At 38.6% G+C, this 21,978-nt stretch overlaps 1 long non-coding RNA gene across 1 annotated transcript; it reads left to right on the forward strand.

Moving 5' to 3' along the window:
* Positions 1–212: 212 nt before the first annotated feature.
* Positions 213–17,318, forward strand: LOC120532127. The gene is made up of 3 exons (XR_005634208.1): positions 213–350; positions 516–702; positions 17,235–17,318. It is a non-coding gene; the product is annotated as an uncharacterized LOC120532127 (long non-coding RNA).
* Positions 17,319–21,978: the final 4,660 nt, after the last annotated feature.

Raw genomic sequence — 21,978 nt, forward strand, 5'->3', positions numbered from 1 at the left:
ATGGACACTAGATGGCGGTAAAAGACCGGCTCAATACCTGGCCAATACCGACGCGCTCGTTTCCATTGACGTCCACTAGGTGGTGATGAAACTCCATTTATCTTTCTGTTGTCTAAAATTAACTAAAAATGCTTCCACCTTGTAATGTGGAAACGTTATTCTTAACACTGAACTCCTTTATTTACTATCATAACCTCGGCAGGTGTTTACGGAGACCACTTAATCATCCGCTCGAAATGGATATAGAATCGAAAGCCAGCACAGCTCTTCTTTTATTATAATAGTACATTTTTATTTATAAGAAAACAGAACGCTTCTGTATGCGCTAATGATGATAAATGATGCTTCAGGTACGATTATTTTTAATCAGAATTTAAACCCCAAAAAGCAGCACTAAGAAAGCGTTTAATGCAAATGTTTTGTTTTTTTTTTCTTCCCCGGATTGTGTTTTCTATTATGTGTTTAATAATATGGTGCTTGTAGTAACTTCAGATTAATTATAAGGTGCTCGACAGGGGAGTGAGGCAGCGCTAATGAAAAGCCGCCGTATTGACGAGCGCCGGCCACCTGCGCGGGCTGCAGGATCTCAACGAGCCGCCAATGTCCACTACGCCTAGCGGGAGACGCGGAGCTTTCGGGCGCGCCTGGGGACGCCTCATCAGAGCGGGGACACCGGCTGGACCTCCGAGCAGACCTCTCGAGGTATGATGAGCATATCAATTAAGTCGTGGTCGAGAGTTCGCAAGTTGGCCAAAGAAATGCCAACATTAGGCAGTGTGAAGTGATGAGGGCCAACAGTGAACATGAACGTAAACGCGAACTTCTGAAAATGCATTCGGCTTCTGGTGTACTATTTGTTTGTTTTACTCTGGAATCGTCACGTTTCAATCTATTTTAACCTTCTTTTAAATTCCATTCAATATATATATATATATATATATATATATATATATATATATATATATATATATATATATATATATATATATATATATATATATATATATATATATATATATATATAAAGTGCGACGACTCATAGCACATTGTACAAAATTCTGTATACAAATAAAGTTTTGACTCGAATAATATTTGCCTGCTTAAACTTTATGGGTGCTGTGTTTGTGAGTGTAAGACAATACCTGACGCAATGGGAAGAGTTTCTGCTCTATTTATACTCAATAAAGGATGTTAATTGACTGGCCTTTAGTCTCTGTTTTGTTTGGTGTGGCTGACACCTTCTCGTTTTAATTGTTGTAATTTTAATGCCAGCGCTGCTGTCTGTGCGGACTGACACATAAACGTTGCCTTAGTGACAGCCAAGCTATTGACGCATGAAAGCAGAATAAACAACAATAATAAAATTAGACACACACTTCCTAGCAAATTATATTGGTGCAGGAGCGGCAGTTTTAGGATTGGTAAGATTGTTCTCATTTCATATGGAATATGCACAGAAATAACGAAGAAATATAACGAGTGGATTATTTGGGTAATTTTAAAAGTCAGATACCACGCACACATCCCTCGGTTTATTAAACAGAGGTTCTCGGGCGCCGAGTATCCATCGGGTCTGTTGCTCACTAGATTCGTCCATTTAGTTTGTTCAATAAAGTCTGTATGAACATTTCGATGATTCATTTCTTAACAATGTCTCTTAAATGTGCGCCTCAGACGGCTGACCCCAAAACCAAGGATAGGTTTCCTCCTGCTTAACAAGTTTTCTTCTTTTTCTAGAATTATTTTAAAAAACGAACTTCATCAGGTACATTAGAAATCCGAATGGCAACCCGAGAAGGTGCTGCAGGAAATACATTAGAAAAAGAAAAAAACGGATTAAGAAATAGTGGATTGTACAGGTATTAGCATTTAACATCTAAACGAATAATGTCTGTAAGCGCAAATATTTTGTAGTGAAAAGAACGGGAACGAAGGCGTGAATATCTGAGACAAACCCGCAAACTAATTCGACAATTTTTTGTGACGGATTTCTAAATATTTTGTTCAGTTCACAAACTCGTTTGAGCCCTTTGAGATAAAATGTAAGATGACTCGAAGCAAATCGTCCGCGTCTTTTAGCTGTTGCCTTATTGTGTGCATTATTGCTCGTTTTCTGTTGTGCCACGTATATGCAGTATATAGGCTATGTGACTCTATAAGTAAGATACAACAGAATCGTGGGTAAATATTCAGAATGCTTATAAGAATACTTATTGTAAAAATCTTCCTTTCTGTAGTATATGTTTGCGCAGATTCGTTAACCGTTAATTGTTCTGTCAGTCTACAAAAATGTCGGGCATTGGCGAACGCATCCTTTACAGTTTACGAGATCAGTAAGATGCGCTACTGGAAACAAAGTATAATCAACGGTAAGGGCCAAATGTTATTAAGAAATACCAAATCAAGCTCGAGTTTTAGTCAGTGAAACGACGAAATTGTTCGACTCCTCTGTTGCTGAATGCATTTTATCCACAAATGTCGCCCGGCACAATAAAACTAAAACGAAAAGAGTCAATCAGTGCAAACGGGACAAAAATTATGGCCACTAAGTCGAAAAAAGTGTTAAAACAGAAAACCTAAGCAGGCAATATGGGTGTGAAAAAGAAACACACCGAAATAACCATAAAGCAAATATGAAAGCAGAACAATAGGAGGCCATTTCTTGTAATCATTGGCGTGCTATTTTTATTTTGTTCTTTTAGTCATGAGTTCCAAATGCTTTATTCAATATCGAAATAGAATATTCTACACTACAGTACGTTAGTAAATATGAAGCAAGTTTAGAAACACTGATCAGGTCATAAATAAGCTCTGCAGTCACACGTCTGTTAGATGGAGTTTTCCAGAATAAACATCGGTTCGTCACACAAAAAATAAAAAAATCAAACAAAACGCCATAAAATGTTAACGAAACCGGGGGATGTGCAATAGCAGCTCTCCGTTCACCCCGGTCGGAGTCGTTAGATTTTCACCAATTACACCTTCTGTCCTCTTTGATGGTTTGTTTTGAATGTCGTATTAGTACTCCTTCTGAATATCACATGTTGGCCATGAACATAGTTTATCGATTGAAATAATAGACGCATTATTTTGATTTGTCCTGACATGATGGATGATTTATAGATCCTCTCCCTATTGATTTCTCTGACTTGTTCAACCACACGGAAATGACCAAATCTTTTAATCTTTTTCTTTGAGACATGCGGTAATGAACGTTTGATCTTTTCACCCACAGGATCGGTTTAATTATTTACTTCTATAAAGTTTAATTGGGTCTTCCGTCACTCTCATTTTGAAGAAAAAAAAATTGTACCTCATTAAAAAATTAAAAGAAAGTACCTAAACAAAAGCTTCATCTGGCGTTGAAGCAGACGCGCCCGGCATGCGGGACAAGCAGCTGATTATCGCGGCGCAGCCGTCAGCCGGGGGCGTGCGGGGCGAATGTAGCGCCACGTCTGCAGTGTCTGGTCAGTTTTAGTACATAATTAAGGCCAGGCACACGCGCCGTTCACTCTGGAGGCACTGAATGTCCCGATTCGGGGTGAATAAAGCGTTGGCCGTTCGCGTATTTTAATGTTTCACTGGTGAGCTCGGGTTGTTCTCTTATATCTAACGGTGGCTGTGCAGATGGATGCCGAAATGTGGCTGACTGTAAAGAGCGAGCTCTGCACCGCACCTGTCTCTTTGTAAACAAGTGTTTCTGAATTGACTTTGTTTCTTCTAACATGAAGTAGGAGAAACCAAAAAGTATCGTATATATTTGTTTAATTAAGAACACTAAGCGCTTGACGTTATTTGTAAGATGTGCGCTTATATGCCCGATGATCTTCTCGTGTACAATGCAGGCATTACTTGTATTACCTGTAGTTAGAGCTGTCTTACCCACTCTAAAAGCACTACGTTCAAACGCGCATTTGTTTTGTTTTTATTTTTTGTGCTCTAAATGAAATATCCTGCCCTACAGAATGAGTGTAGAAAGCCGCAGTTCCGAGGATTTGGCGATAGTGAAAGTATTAAAGGGAATCGGATTGAGAGCGGGATTTAGACATCTGTCTAATGCAGCCAATAGCTGTTCCATGGGTGACATTGAACTAAGAAACAGTGCACCGGACCGGCCAAACGGATTAAAGTTAATTTCATAATCTGCTCACGAAGAGTGGGCGCAACTGTCGCCGCGTGCAGAGAAAGCGAAACACAAAGGGGTCAGGGTGAAAGTCGGGCACGTCGGAGAACAAGGGGCTTTGTGGCAAACGAGGGCAGGGCTCCCTACCTCAATTCAAGTACGAGACTGCGGACGGCCCGACCCGCAGCCCCCCTCAGCCCGGCGCTCTTTGACCGCACGCGCACTGCGTCTGCCGAGATCTTCAGACACACCGGGCTGGAGGCGTGGGTGGGATTCGGGGATTGTGCGGGTACGTGCAAAGAATCATTCTGGTGATACTCTTGACTTTACAGTCCGTTTTTATTAACTGCTTCAACTACTGTATTTGTAGGTAATGCAGAATACAAAAATGCGTCGTTAAAAGTCTTAAATTGGGAAAAGGGCTAATGATCAAATCAACTCAATTATTTTTCCCCATACATTGTTTGCTGTTACTAGTTATTGTGAGTCTTCATTGAAAGAACTCGCCTTCATGACACTCTGACCTGATTAAACGCATCTTGACTTTAGTAATAAACAACACACACCATTATAAAAACAACCAGTTGGCATCTAAAGACAGAAAAATATTTTTCAGTCCAAGACTGTAAAAATAGATTTTATTTATGTATTACTTTACAAGTGCATTTGTAACATGTAGAATTAGCTCAGAATGAGCAGTGTAGTGCACGATTACCAGTTTCCTTTTAAATCTTTTAATTTTGAAACACACTTAATCCAGTTTAGAGGCATAAGGAGTCAAAGTCCATCTCATGAGCATCAGTCAGCGGTCATAAGGAAACGGCCATGTCATTCTATCGCAGGGTGCACCTTGACTTACTCAATCTGAAACAACCTCACGTCTCCAATTAAGCACATCTTTGGAGTGTGGGAGGAAAACCAGAGAACCCGGAGAAGAACCCACAGTGGCACGGAGAGAATGTGCAAATTCCACACTGACAGTAACCTGGCAAGGAGTCAACCGCCATCTCCAGGAGCTGTTAGCTCCAGTGCTAAACCACAGGGTCATATTTATATTAACTAAATTATTGTTGTTTTCTGCATATCTCCAAGTCACTTAAATAAGTACATTTTAAAAATTGTTCAAGTACAGCATTGCAGAAAATCGGAGAAACCAACATTGGACAGGATCCTGGTCCATTAACAGCCAGGGCACACACACTCAAGCAGTTTCATTTGCTGATACTGGATCAGTTTCAAATCAGTAAACAGTCTGAATCGATTACTTTAGGCTGAAGAAGAACAGAAGGTAAAATATATGAAAAAGGAGAAAAGATGTCAGCTGCAATATGAACTGAGGTCTAACCTGTGAGGCAGTGGAGCTTCTGTAACTGTTGCAGCTCTGGGTTCACCAATTCAGATAGATTTTAGCTTTACAGGTATATGTATCATTAGTGACATTCAGTACAACAATTTCTAAACTCTAAGTGGACATTTCTGATAATTTTTAAAGCCTAAAAAGTGTTTCACATTTGTTGTTCCAAGACCAGTCAGTGACTCTTATGACTGTATCTTACTGTCCACAGGGTTTATGTTGTCAATCAACTAACCAAAATGGCGGCAAAGCAAACCATACCTATTTGTGTCCTTATTGGCCATATCGTTTGCTATGTGACTTGGCTTGGTGACCAAGGAAATGGGCCAAAAGTGACAGCGTTACGGGTTCATTGACTCCATGGACGCTCTGTCTGTCACTGAAAATACTGACCTGGACTTCAAGACTTCATGCGGTATAACATATGTTCAAGATATGAAACAATAGTCTTACTGGTAAAACGTGGAAAAACTGTCATTTGTTCATTTTTGTCTTTTTAGAGTGAACTAGTAGTATTTATTATAGTACTTGTAGTATTTGTTGAGGAATGCCAAGCAGTGTGGTAACAATTCAATGTGTGTTAGTGTGTGTATACACACACACACACACAGTATAAACTGAATATGTATGTATATATATGTATATTATGTGTGTATGTATGTATATATATTATATATTATATACTGTATATATATAATATATATATTATATAATCTAATAAAATCATTAGTGAATAGTAGATAAAGAGAAAAATTCCCGGTTATTTTTATGCTGATAAAGTAAGTGCCTCTAGAGACAAAACAGTGTCTTATTATGTGTGTCATTCAATACGGGCATAATCTTTACTTTTTCATGTTTATACATATATATTTGTTATGTTAAATGTTTGTATTACATGGTTTTTTAGTTATAAGAGCTTAATTCAAATTTCATGCAGGTGACATTGTTATAGTAATAAATTAGTTTACTTGGTAACACTTTGTAATCTTCACCTATTACTCCTTTACTCTTATGTAACAGAACCTCTATAAAGGTTGTTTGGGTCTTCATAACACTTATTAAACATCAGTATCTGATTGGTTATTCATCTCTGTACAGTGTGGCATACTGACGTGATGACTTATTAATACGAGGGATTCACAGATCTTCTACTAAATGTGGAATATCAAGAGGATTTGTCTCAGTTAAGCCACTTCAGACCGCTTCAAAGTGACATTTTGTTAGTCAGTCACATTGCAGAGATCAATAAAACACTTTATTGATGTTGTTATAAGTGTTATGAAGATCCGAAGAAGCCTTTGTTAAGGTCTTGTTACTTAAGAATAAAGAAGAAATAGATGCATTCTTGCAGTATCTAAACTAAAGTGTCACTGGATTACTCTGTTGCTTGTACTTTGCTTCATATAAAGTCACATCTTATTCAAAATGGACATTTTCCTTGCCAGAGCTTCCTGATGAAGGCCGCTCACCTGCCAGCCAATGGCCCCTGGTGCCACACAGACGTGGAGTGTCTATGCGGATTGTGGGGGGCCGAGTCGGAGGTTTCCCAACACTTCCTATAGAGCTACAAATTGTGTGAACGTCAAGGCCTATTACAGAATGAACACACAGTTTTAAAACGTGTAACGGAAGTGTGGATGTTTTACACGAGCTCAGTGACGTATTGTCTGACAGAATGGAGTGCAGTCGTCTTGCGGCAGTTTACCTAAATGTGCAGCGTTGTGGTTTGTGTACCTGTAGGTAAGCAGACAATTAAGTATCTAATAACAAGGAGACATTTAAAGTGTGGTTTTAGTTACACACTGATCCCACTTTAACAAGCACTGTATTTATATTGTAAATTATAAGGTGACATTATATGTTAAAAGAGCACAGCACTGACATTGCCTAAGGCACTGAGAGCTCAGTTTACTTCACGTATGCAAACTAAAATTCATTTCATACAACAGATGTGTTTGATTTTCTGTGGCAGCTCACAACAGTTGAGTTATTCCTTCAAAAACAATTATAATTAAAAAAGTAAAAATGAAGACATAACAATAAATAATATAATGAATATCCTAATTCCCCTTATTTAAATACATCATGTTATATTTTGAACTGCTTAATCCAGACCAGGGCCGTGTTAGGGGCGATGCTGGGGACAATCTCAGCTAACTTTGGGCTCAAGACGTGAACAAGTCCAGGAGAGTACGTGAACACATACCCCAAACACACACACACCGCAAACACACACTAGGGCCAATTTAATATCACCAGTCCACCAGTCCTGCATGTCCGACACGGGGAGAACATGCAAACTCCACACAAGGAGGACCCAAGATACAAACCCTGGTCTCCTTATTGCGAGGCAGCAGTGCCACCAATGTGCCACCATGCTGCCCCTTATTTAAATATAAAATTGTTATTTGTAAGATATAAATAGTAAAAGTTTATTCAAATGTTTTTGTCTGTTTTTTGGAATGATTTAAATATGTAATGTTTTCTAAGCAGATGAAGACCTACGTGTGTATGCTCTGTGTCTAACAGTTTTCATGTTCAGATGCGAGCATTAAAAATTATTCTACAATAGTAACTTATGAAAGAATTTATTACTAGGAGTGGGAACAGGCAGAGACCTCCCAGTTTCATATTACATCGATATTTGGTTGTTGATTCAATTTGTATTGTGATTTCGTGATTTCTATAGTATTGCAATCTTCAAAGTATTGTGATTAAATATTACAATTTTTGTGCCCAATTGTTTGTTTACTTTTTTGCTGAAAACAAATCAACCAATGAAACATGTTTATTAAACGTGTGATGTGTTTCCAAAACTTTATGACATGTTCTCTCCTGAATAATGTAACAATAATGGAGATAAACCTTTATATCAAAGCCCTTTAATCCATTCGACTTTACAAACAAGCTCAGTGGCATCCACAACATGCAGCCATACAGAAGGTGTAAGAATCGCTGGAGATGCACCACAGATAGAAGTCCACAAGCAATGTGTGTGCTGCTAAGAACCAGCACAGTATTTGAAAGTCTGAATTCACTTTAAATGCAACATTTAAAAATTAATTTTTAATACAAACATATAACTTTTTAAGAGAAATTGTGCTACACAGCTCCTGTTGCAAAAATAACTGACACCATTACGCAAATGACGTTCGTTATGCCTTACGTGACGTGACTGCTGTAACACTGAAGTCCACGCATTGCAGCTCTGAGCAACTCTACCAGCTTTATTTCTGAGTTTGTTTCATTGTAGATTTCAAGAGCCTTTGTATGCCACGGTGGTATAGCATGTCACACCTTGCACACGTTCCGATGTATGGGTCTTCTCATGAAAGCCGACATTTCCGTGACACAATATGAACTGTGATCCTTTCAAATGAAGCACTTAGTGGACTTTGTTACCTTTTTTTCCCAGTCACAAGTGTTACGATTTTGTTCCAAACTGCATCCAGAGCTTGCTGGCATTGCTGCCAGTTTGGTTTGTTCCCAGCTTAACTCTGGTGGTATTAAGTGAGATGCTCTTGTATGTGAGTAGTCTTTTCTCAGTAACCTGTCTTTCCATGAAAGTTTTTTTATAAGGTATTTTTCATGTCAACCTCTCTGTGAAAATTTTAAAATCGAAAGTCAGTGATGCTGATGGATTTGAACTAAGAAGGTGCTGCAAGAACCTCGGGATGAACCTCTTCTTTGTCTCCCACCGTGGCCGGACCTTTAAGTGCAACAGAACCCAAAATGATGTATAATTATCCACACCTTTGTTTTTGTTATTAATAATAATTTAATAATTTAATTTAATTGGACAAATCTATATACTCTGCTGTAATATTGCATATTCTTTTCTTTACTGTGAAAATTTGCCTCAAGAATTGCTGTCCTGAATCAACTATTTTTTCCACCTCATTTAATTACCATCAGTAGTATAGTTTGGCATCATCTAAGAGAAAGAAGTGTGGAGTTCCAGCCCATGTACACAGACAGACAGACACCAATTATCCAAAAATACACACCGCCTCTCAATGCTCAAATCAGCTATATCTCTCACAGTCCCTTCTTCTCCTTCTCTTCTCAGAAGTCTTCTGCCGCCTCTAATCCTCCACTCACAAGCTCCGTCCTCTTCCACCCGACTCCAGCTCAACTAATGGAGTGACGCGGTTCCTTTTATAACACCCCGGATGTGCTCCAGGTGCCTCACGATGATCTTCCAGTGGTACTACCTGGTGTGGCAGAAGTGCCACATGAGCACGCGGAAGCACTCCAGGTGTGCGTGGAATTTCTTCCGGCAGCATTTCTGAGTGTGGCAGAAGTGCTGCAATCCAGGGCTCCACAATCCTCCAGGCGCCCCCTGACGGAGGCCACGGGATCAGAGCTTACCAGGGCGGCTGCCCTCTCGTGGTCCAGGGGAGGCATTGTCTCTCTCCCAGTCCTTCCAGGATCCCCAGCCGTCTGTCACAGAAGGTTCAGGTGTTGAAATATAAGAGTATTCATTGTCTAGAGTGCATCATGGGATATCAGAATTAGAAAAAGCAGCAGGTGAATGGCTGACTGGCTGGTGAGTTTGTCTTTGTTGGCTCAGCTGCTGAGTAGCAGCCACATGTAAACGTGCACCCAGGTGCGAGAACGTGCTCATATACCAGTGCCCTGCATCTTGTCCAACTTCATTCGTAGCTTTGTCTTTCTTATGCTGTTGCTGGGTAGCTGCAATAACTTGGCCATCGCCTGAAGTGTTCTTTGTGTATTTGGTAGACATATGTTTTTAGCCTCTTGATTTTTATTTCCTTTATTTTTGAAGCTTTTTTTGCTTCGCCATTCCACTACAAGTCTTGATTTTCCCTCTTAACTTTTCTACTTGCGACTCACTACAACTGAATGTGCTGTTTTTGTTGCTGTTGTAGTCCATTGGCTCTTCAGTGTCCTGCCACAGATTTTAGAATCCGTCTTTGATTCGAACCACAATGACATGCAGATTGAGCTGAGAAAGCAAAATCTGCTTAGTATCCATGAGAAGTGAATATATGAATTACTTTGTATTTATACATGACTTGAACTTTCAGAGCTTACATTAAAAATATGATGTAACATGCAGAGAATAATCCAAGGAAAAGTTGAGTGTGACTATAAATGGACTAAACCTGACTCGCAGATTTTATACCATTTTATATCGTCATTACTCTCTGCCAAAACTCAAAGAGAGAAGAAACAAGTTTGGCATTAACTGAGACCCTTGTGCTTAAGTGAATAGAAAAAGAAAAAAAAAACAGTCAGCATTTTTCAAACAAGGTAGTGAACAGATTCTTAAAAAAGTTAACCCTAAATAAAAAAACAAGTGGTTACTAATATGGAGATGGCCTGATTTGAAAGGGAAATGAAAAGCGAACAACATATACAGCAAATAACTTGCTATCATTTGTCACCACCCCTGATGATTTGATGAAACAAAAAGAGTAAAAGAAAATGATTCATTATGAAGTAAAGCATCCATTTAAATTTTACATGATAAAGGCCCAGATGCCACATCAGAATAAACCTTTCTAAAACTCAGGTACTGAAGAAAGATGAAGATGGAAGTCATTTGCAAAGACATCATCTCCTTCTTCTTTGTGGGATTTCCCTCATTAAAGATTTGGATCTCAAGTGTTAAAATGCAGAAACTGGGCTGAAAACCACTGGGCGTAGCATTGAGCCTTTTAGCATGTTGAATTATATACAGAGACGTAGTAGGGAATGCTTTGGGTTTCTTTTAGTCCTTTGCAGCTTTTACAGAGGCTAACATGGCTGCTTATTGATCTGCCTTTGCATTATTGCTTGTTTTACTCTGCAGGCCAATGAGCTCATAATGGACAGAGCAGATTTACAAAATTGAATGGATTATTGCTGGCATAGCTGCTTTAATTCTAGAAGTTATGAAGCTCATGCTGTTCAGCATAAATTCAGGTCTTTTTCAAATGCATTACAGAAATATTTTTAGGTGCAGTTGTTCGATGCACATAAAATGGAAGAGGAATACAAGTTTTCTCCTAGCAAATGCTTTGTTAGATGTGATTCTTTGTGTTGTACACCTCACGGTTTACCAGCCTTTTCTTCGGTGTGATTGAGTAACATCCTGTGTGACACAAACAGCACTATCTGCAAGTTTTCAGTAGGTTATTATTCTTAAAGTAATTTACAGGAATTTTATTCCAGTGCAGTCAAACCATGGATTATGAAAGAGCCTGAAGCCTGCGTTCAATGGTTACAAATGCATTTAGGTTATTATGAGCAAATGATGTTGGTATAATGTTGGATCGTTTGCTTATTGGCTGTTGTAATAAAAAACTTCTCTGGATGAGCTTTTTCAACAGATGGTTACACTGGAATCCCTGCATAGCAATGAGAGGCAATTATTTTTATTAAGTACAATTCGAGCACAATGAAAACTAACTGATGACTGCTGATGTTTGTAGTCAATATATTTGTTTTGTTTTGAAAGTATTCTGTTGATATTTGAATATTTCATTTTTACTCCTATGGAGCCCTATGGTAACCATTTTGGCTCAATTTAGTTTATTTTTGTATAGTGTATAGTGAGTACTGTTGCAAGTTCTCAGGTAAAGCGAAAGTATAAATTTGACAGATTACTAAATATAGAACTAGTACACATAAAGACGCAGACTTGTTCAAACACAAAGGAAACAAAGTAGAAACCGATTAACATACATGCAAACTAACAATATCTGCCCTCAAATTAATTGTTGAACTTTGGCCAGTTTACATTGGAGGACAGGAAAACAAAAACTCCTGTCAACAGCATCACTGGAGAATATATAAACCTCTGGAGTGGTCCACGGTGAAATGTAGGAGAGAATATCAACGTCAGAGAGCTTGAGACCTTGGCCCTGCAGGTCATTCTACAGGAGAGTCTGTGCTGACAGTCCAGTCTGACGTCAGAATCTTTCCAGCCAATTGTTCCATGGTTCCCAGTATCTCAGATGTCTTTTCCATGAACAGGAGAAGAGCTCAGCTTTGGAGCATTGCCACCAAGTGCCACATCAAGAAACCAAGCTGAGAAACAGAACATAAAGAGGGTAAGTAATGGCTTATAATTATTGTATTACCGTATATACTCATGTATAAGTCGGGTCTTGAAACAAGAAAAATCATAAAATCAGACCCCGACTTATACACCTGTTCAAAAATGCAGCACTTATTTATTCTTTTTTTTTTTTTACATCTTCTTGCCTCCTCCAATCTCGCATCAGTTTCTCAGACTAATCGAATTTTGTTGCAGCAGCGCAGTTACCAATTTCTTTCGCTACTTCAACAATGTTTAATTAAAACCAGCTTCATATTTTCTTCTGATCGAACGGTCCATCATAGACAAGGAATGCTCTTACGATAAAGGTATATGAGGGTGTGATGTGCAAAAAACACAAATCAGTGCAAATGTTGCTTCGGTATTACCATGTGGTCACGTAGGCACAATAGAGAGAGAGAGAGGTTAGGAGCATACGCTGATACAGCACATTGCCGCACCCACATATAAAAAAAGGCTGTATGCTCCGTGGTTACTCTCTCAGGTGGGCGTTAGCATATCATAACCCTTATACCATTAGCGTGAGTTTTCCGCATTTGACTTACACGACCAACATTATAAAATGCTAAAAATTATACGATAAAATCAAGTCCCGACTTATCTGCAGGAGAACTTATCTGCGAGTACATACGGTACTTGTATTTCTGCATAGATAACTAAGAATGATTGCAATACGAAACAAGAAACATTACCAAAAGAATATGAGAAGTGCAACTATTTAGGATCATTTGATTACAGTTTGCATTCCGGATTTTATTTTCATATTTGGAATATTATATGCAGATTAATGATGTATTTGTGAAACTGGAATACGGAACACAGAGGCATTAAACCACTCCGTGCCATTCTGTCTGACTGTGCAGCTTGTTTACTTCATTTGACTCCATGTGCTTATTTTTTAAATTAAAGATTACTAAAGGTGTTCACTTGATTCAGTTTCCTGTTCATTGTACATTATTTGTGTACATAATTAATATGTTAATGTACTAGACTGTATGTTAATGTACAGTACAGTCGGTTGTATTGTTTAATCCTCGATTGAGTGACCTCCTGCACTCTCACTAAAGTGAAGTTCCCATGGAGGTTACCTGATAAGCAGACCATCATCATCTTTTATTGTTCAGATTATAAAACTGTACTTGAATGCCGATGAAGGGCAGTGTAAATGCAATCTAGTTGCAAGCCCCCGGATATTTGCCAGTTTAGACCAAAGTTTCAATAAATGTACTCATTCTGAAGATTAGAAAGTGTCAAACATAAATTTATATTTCAGAAATGGTCCTGAGTAAAGCTCTTTTATGTTCCTATATTGATTGATAAATTGTTACATTTCCCTTTTGAACTAAATAAAGTTCAAGAAACATGATGACATTTTGCTAAGAAAATGAAAAGTATTAAGCAATTTGTAAAAAAATTAATAAATAAATCTATTGGTTTTAACTTCAGGAAACTTGGAGGGATAAAGTCGGCACTTTAAATAAAAAAAAGTTTGAAAGTCAACACTTTACCTCTGTTCAGTTTCTCCCACCGTCCTCAGACATGCTTTCAGAGTTCACTGTCCTTGGTACGGTGGGTGTGTGGAAGTGATGGATGGAGGCCTCAGCTACAGCTGGGTCTCACTTTACTTCCATTACTGCTGAAATTCTGATGTCCATTTAATGTACAGCAAACACAATCCATCATTTTCAACTTGACCTTGGCATTTAGGGCCAGTGCAGACATGGAAGAGAGAAAAGATAAGAACAAAACATGCCAGATCATCTGGGCGCCATTATTTCCAGCAGTTAGTGTAACGGAATGGTGAAAGAGCTGGACTGGAATACAAAATGGTGGTGGGGAGTCCTTTCTCTCAGCTTATCACTTCACCTGCCTGTTCTTGTGCTGTAAGGATCGATGTGCTTCCAGGTATATGAACTAAAGTTTCAGACACTATTTTCCATGAAAAGCATTATATGAATTAAGGATTCATTTATGAATTAATAAATATTTTGTCATTACTAAGTAATGTTCCAGTTCTTCCCATAACACAATGCCAGCTGTCTAAGAACACCATGTGCAGTACATTCAAGCTTTTTGAAATGAATCAAGTTAAAGTTGAACTCCAGCGTGTAGCTCCTTATTTCCAGCTCAGCTCGTAGGCCTGCTCTAATTCTGTGGCAGTGTTGTTGGCATGGCCTGCAGGACAATCAGATCTTGTCATATGTTAAAATATTTGGACATCTTTTATTGTTTCTTCTAGCAATTTTTTCCTGTTCGGTGTGCCTCTGCTTCTTGCAACTTTCTTTATAAAATGCAAACATTTTTTAAGGGATCATTAATCAAATATATCCACTTTCTTAGCATACATACTGTACATGTGATGGTCTGTTTCACTGCTTTGGGCAGAAGAACTACTTTGTTGTTGAAACTTCCAAGACAGATCAAGTTTGTAAATAAAGTTTCATGTTTCTTGTGTATTCTTCATTAGTCTGAATGCATTTTCTCGCACAGTTTTGCTATTTTTTTATCAGTCTGTGAATATTCAGCTTCAAGGTAGGCTTGTTGGAATCTTAAGTTTTGGCCTAACGTATTTATGACTTGAGGTTCTTGGTCCAATCAGGTAATGGTTTGCTGTGTTTCAACTTCACTTAAATGGTGGAGTTGATTGGTGATCCTTGACTAGGTTGGCATGAGTTGGATGTTTGTGTATATCTGCACAAGTGCATTCTGTCATGGCTATTGTCCCTTCTGTAACAGGCTCCTGTCTTTGGTTCTTTGGTACTGAAGTTCTGGTCCACCCAAACCCATCAAGGAACTGACAGGAGATTTCCAGAATTATGGAACACATTTTTCTTTCAAACGTTTAATGAAAGGCAGATGAATATGCTTTACCCTTATCAGCATACACCTTATGTATCATAATAATGGAACAAGTGATCATATTTGAATATTTCTATGCCTGTTGCTTATTTCTAATGGCATATTGGCCACTCTGACTGTTTGTGAGATTAGCTTGTAGAGTCGGGTCATCCTTTTCCTTATCTTTCTGATCTCTCCAGGCGGGCATCCTGCTTCTTCCTTTGAATTGCATTTTTGCTTTCTGTTAGTGCTCTTATTGTACAACAGTGTTATTGTTAGGTAATTGACCAGCCATGGGAAGCTTTTCAATATTCTTAAAGACTTTACCTGTAAACGATTCTATGATTATTTTCAAAGAATTAAATCATAATACTTATTTAAAAAAAGAGAACAACATGTTTCTTCCTGGCCGCATTCCATTGTCTATTTAATACAACAGTAAATGGTCTTCCTAAGAGCTTTTTTTGTTGTTTTTTAAACATCTCGTGTTTAGTGGTTATTTACTTGAATTTCCTTTTATTGACGTTTTAACTGTCAACTAAGACAGTGCCATAATAAATTCCTTTCAGTTCATTTTTATTTCACGTGAGAATGCATATTGCCAGTGACTTACTGGAAGGCAATAATTTAATCACTTGCTGTTTTTCATGAACCTGTTTTTCTAAATGTGTTAAAATTTGCATGGAGAGGCTAATTGAGCTAACAGAGGTTGACATGTAGAGATTCAAGGTGAATGTGGGAAGTATCTGGCAGACCTGGGTTTGAATTTGGGTGGTCATGCACAACTATTTGAATCATTGTATTAGTACAGGAGTGGTAATCCAGCTGGTCCAGGAGACAAGGGAAAACAGAGGGGACCTGGCAGCACTTTGGCCAGATCTAACCAACACGTATACATCTATCCCTCACAAGCTTGTTGAAATAGCATTGACACAATAGTATGTTCCAGTGATGATACAAAAACTTATTCTGGACTATTATAGCAAATTCCGGTTGAGGGTCTCCTCAGGCTCACTTACATTCGACTGGAATTGGATGGAGAAGAGCATAATTACACACTTCGCAGTCTCAGTGTCACTGTTCTTATTGGCCGTGAAACATGATTATGAAGTCCGCAGAGGTGGAATGTACAGGCCCCATGTCTAGTTCTGGTACTCGGCAGCCCCTTCATAAGCACATTCATGGATGATCTAATGCAGACAGCAACATCTTTTTCTGGGTGTAGATGGTTCCTGCAAGGGCTGGAATGACACATCTCATGGGCAAGGTTGAGTTTTAAACCAGCCAAGTCCAGCTGTCTGGCCCTGAAGAAGAATGACTTGGGAGGGACCCAAATTACGGTGAAAAAAAAAAAAAAAATCAAGTGCCTAGGCAAGATCTTTGACAGCTCCCTGAAGGACACAGTTACAATATAAAAAACCAAGAGTGGCTTGACAACCTGGCCAAATGCAATTGACAAATCGGGGCTTCCAGGAAAATTCAAAGCTTGAATATACCAGCATGGAGTCCTGCAAAGGATACTCTGGTGCCAATGACAACAGTGGAGGTACTTGAGACCACCATCAGTCTGTTTCTCCAGAGGTGACTGGTACTCCCATGGAACTTAAGGAGCATTGAGGTTCTGTTCTTCAGTGGAGTGCAAAAGAAGTTACGTTAGTAGAATGAGTATCATACATGTGACAGGAATTCAAGAGTTTAACGTACACAATGTGCCCAACGCTATGCAAAACAATAGCAGTTATGATGGCTTTGTATCTCTAGATAAAGAAGATGCTCAACCCACTTAATGCAGATCTTTACACATACGGTGCGACTCTTTCCTAAGTGTGTTTTTGTATGTTTTCTTTTAGGATTATCTCCTCTGTCCTGAATAGAGGACCTACTGAATTACTAAGTGAAAGATGATGATAAAACAATGATAAAGCTTCAGTTTTAACTTTTTATTGGAGAAGCTTCCTCCTTGGTGAATGTAACATTTTCTGTTTCATTTTTGAACTCCTGGAGCACCTTCTGAATTTTAGGGCTGCTGAATAAATAATGATGTCAACAGAAGTTTCTGGGTTTTTATTTTGTAAATTTAGATTTGAGTTGTATCTGGAGCAGCAGAATCATGGCATATTAAGATTCTATATTATTTGCTGGGAACAGAAACGCTTTACTCATAATCACTGTATCTTTGCTGCTATTCAAGTAAAGATTTTAGGGAATACCCATAAGGTGCATCATTAGAACATTAGAACAATTTAGACATGAGCAGGCCATTCAGCCCACTTAAGCTTATCAATCCTATCCACCTGTTTTCTCCAAAATAATATCAAGTTAAGTTTTAAAGGTCCCTAAAGTCTTGCTGTCAGCCACACTATTGGGTAATTTAATCCATGTGTCTATGATTCTCTGTGTGAAGAAAACCTTTTTAATTTACCCTTAATAAATTTCCATCTGTGCCCCCATGATCTTGTTGAAGCACTCTTTTAAAAGTAATAGCTGGGACCTACTATATTAGTTTCTTTCATAATTTTAAAAACGTATTCATAATCTCCAAAAACGTTCATATCTCTCGTTCTTGGAATCTGTACTGTAATCCCTCTTCTTCATTTTCTGACTGTTTCTAGCGCTGCTATGTCCTTTTTGTAGCCTGGAGACCAAAACTGCACACAGCACTCCAGATGAGGCCTCACCAGTGCATTATAAAGCTTGAGCAGAACCTCCTTGGACTTGAACTCCACACATCAGGATGCTGTATAACCTGACATTCTGTTTGCCTTCTTAATGGCTTCTGTACAGCATCTGGAAGTTGATAGTGTTGAGTCCACTACCACTCCTAAATCCTTCCCATAAGGTGTACTTTCAATTTTCAGACCTCCCATTGCATATTCATCATTTTTACTCCTACATGTATTACTTTACATTTACTGACATTAAATTTCATCTGCCACGAATCTGCCCAACCCTGTAGGCTGTCCAAGTCTCTGTAACAATTGAATGGATTCCAGATTTTCTGCCAGTCTACCTAGCTTGGTATCTTGTGCAAACTTAACTAGCTTGTTAATTATATTTCTTTCTAAATCATTTATATATATTAAAAATAGCAGTGGCCTTAGCACTGATGTATGAGGTTTTAATTGATAAAACATTTTCTCTGTCTTGAGGCTGACAGAGCTTTTTTGGATTGAAGAGTCTCAGATCTGAAGTTAAATGCATCTGTGAGTCAGTGACCTAATTAAGGAAATTCTACAAAATAGGTAAATATTTTAAAATTATTTAAAAATAAAACAGTGATTTCCATTTTCTGATGAACAAATACAAGAACTCACTGTAATTAGGTTTTCAAGAATGTGTTCTAGTTCTAGTTGAATCTTCTTAAGGATGTTCTCGCTCACTCACCTTACTCCTTTCATTTTGAGTCTGCTGTTAGTGCAGCATCAGCCTTGTATTTATTATCTGTATTGACTGTTTGGCCAACACTTGATGCATCTCAATATTTAACATCCCAGGCATTGTCAATGAGTTGGAGATCACACAGCTACAGAACTTGTCTGAATGACTGATCCTGTTTAATGGCTTCATCTTCTCTATTTCTGTGTGTGCATGGTTAACAAGTACTTTCAGTGCCTCGCTCTGATTCCTTATGGAGATCTTCCTGCAGTAAGCACTTAACTCACATATATCTATGTGAAATTTAATTATGAACTTACTTGTTTTGAATAAATAAAAAAAAAAAAATAAAATCTGCTTCATTATTGGCTGTGTATTTTGCTGTTTAATCTTTTGATCCTCTCTTTGCATGTTTTAGAAGCAGAGACCCTGCTCCACAGTCAGACCAGAACCCAGGGCTCAAATGAAATGTTCCTTTCGCTCAGTATGTCTTCTGCTGTCTGCTTTTGCAATCTTCTGCAATGCTAGAGAATATCAAGGTTACATTTGGTCATAATCTATAGACCCATGGTTAAGAGTGACTAAAGAAATTGTCTGTGTGTGTCATTAATTAATATTATTATTAAAAAACAGTACGTGTCATTCATTGATGGTATAATTTTTATCTCCTAGTTGGCACAAATAATAAAATAAAATGCTGAAATCAAAATTGTCAGGCAAACAATCAGTACCAGCAGTGCAAGACAAATTTTCTTAGATTGAGAAAGTTCTTTATTTTCATGTGTAATTGCCTTTGGTTATAAATAGGATGCAATCCTGATAGTGACCACGCTGCAAGCGGAAATTCTTTGACTACTGGAAAGGTTCTGCCATTTAGTATGCTGCGTAAACAGCGACTTCACAGAAATTCAAAGCAAAGCAGTTCATATAAGAATAAAGAGAAAAGTTGGCAATACACAGACAAAAATAAAATAACTTCTTCCCCCTTAGCATTTGGGCCCTTGAGCAAGGCCCTTAACCTGCAATTGCTCAGTCCTGGGTATGACGTTAATCTGCGTCCAGCCCCTCGAGAAGGCACTCCAACCTGCAGGGAAAAACCTGGGGTTGGTGTCAGAATTGGCACTCAAGCCACCATAAAAAAAACCTCCCAATATTGCATTCCATCTGAACTAGTGTGGTGCTGAGGTGTCACCCGTTGGCGGCACTCGGGTCCTAATCTGGGGTCCTGAGTTGGTTTGTCATGTGGTGGGTGCGGCAATGCGCTGTATCAGTGCGTACTCCTAACCTGTCCCTCTCTCTCCTTAGCAGGTTTCTGGTTAAGGCACACATCTCAGTGACATTTCTTTTAAGTTTTTATATATGCATGTTCACGATCTAAAAACTATATGCGTGTGTACCTTTCCTTTTGCAGACTCATACTGGCTATTAATCTGTAACGTTACATCGCAACTACAACAACAGGTTAACATAGTAGGCTATAGGGGAAAAAATCTTCCATATGTAGCTGCTGTATGTAAAACTTACATTCCATCATAAAAAGCAAACACTTAATATAAAATTACAAAATATTCATAATTTGCAGATGATCTAGACATGCCATGCCTCTTTCTAAACCTGCTTAATCCTGTGCAGTATCATGATAAATGCATAAAATAAAAAATAAATGATATAACTTACTTGATTGATTCAGATACCGTATTACGAGATGTCCACTTTAAAAATATATTTCTTTTATACTAAAGTATGAAGTATATGTGGAATATGGCTTTCTGTAATTCTGGACCATTATTGTGCAGTTACTTTTGCATTATAATGTTTCCTGACTGTAGTGATTATTTAGTTCACGGTGCCACAATGTTATGTTATGATTCCTCTTACCAGCACACTGCTCTCCTGGCTGCCAAGTAAAGTAGTTTGGGACGATGCCGTGTCTTACGTCATTAGCACGACTCCTTAAGTACTAACACGATGATTCATTCATATCCATGATTTGGTTAAAAATCTCAAATAAACACAGTGCCAATTTCTTTTTCTCGAATTGCTGGTTTCTGAACTTTTGGTATTCGCTCTGACATTGCTTTGTGATTAGCGATTAGGCTTTGCTGCCATAGGTTTTGTCTTGTTTGTTTTTGCCAACAATTCTTCTCTTGGACCTTAGGCAGAAAAATGCACATTTACTGTATATCTGCACATTCGCAGACTCAACCTAATCCAGTTCAGAGTTGTGGGGAAGGCCTGTGCTTATCCAAGCAGCGCTGAGTCCAAAGTAGGAATCAACCCGGGATTAGGTGCACTTAATGAATCTGTATGGCTGAAGCAGTTGGAGGGAGACGTTGTATTCTGTGTTCAAAGTTCTTTGCAACTTCAAGGAAAATAAACCCTCTTATGCACGTGAGCCATCATGGAGTTTACTCTGTCATTTTGGAGTGGTGCAATTCTGCCTTTAATGTTCTTCCTATGAAGCACTAAGCGACTACAGCAAGTTTAAAATGCTGCTGTCTAAGTTCTGACATGGACCAAACGCAGTGCTCACATTTACTGTCATGTAGCGCAGATATACTGGCCTGTATATGAAACTTTCAGTTTATTCTTACACAGCTCTTAATTTTAAAATCTCAGATTACTTGACAACTATGTTATCAATCTTTAAGACAACACAGCACTTAAAAACTCCACTCCTCACTTGCATCTCTGCTAGCTCCATAGTGATTGTGCTACTCCTTACCCTACAGTGACGTCTCCTCAGGCCGTTTTTCACTGCCCTGTACTCTTCACTACAGCCTTCAAGTATAATGTGACTTGTGGTGTTTCTGATTAAGGGTCAGTGGGCACAGCCCACCAGATGTTGCTTAAATCAATTCAGTGTCACAGGAACCCACAGTCAGTTTCTCAGACTGCGCTTGGATATGGCACTAGTTGACATCGGGGCTCACTCAGCCAGCATCGATTCAGAATCTAAAATAATCAAACAGCAAACATCTTTATGAATGTGTGAAGATAACTGGAAACCTCACACAGGCACATGGAGAAATTGCAAGCTGTACACAAATGATGACTGGGCACAGGGTTCATACCCAGGGCATACCTGCCACTGTGCCCCCATGACACCCTCTAGTGACACATACAATGAGCAATGACAGAATAAGACCTTCATTGTACGTTTTCACACTCATCATGAAGCAACACAAGATATGGCCACTCTCTGGTGGTAGGAGAAGT

This window comes from Polypterus senegalus, chromosome 7 (assembly GCF_016835505.1).
Source record: "Polypterus senegalus isolate Bchr_013 chromosome 7, ASM1683550v1, whole genome shotgun sequence".
In the NCBI taxonomy this organism is placed as follows: Eukaryota; Metazoa; Chordata; class Cladistia; order Polypteriformes; family Polypteridae; genus Polypterus; species Polypterus senegalus.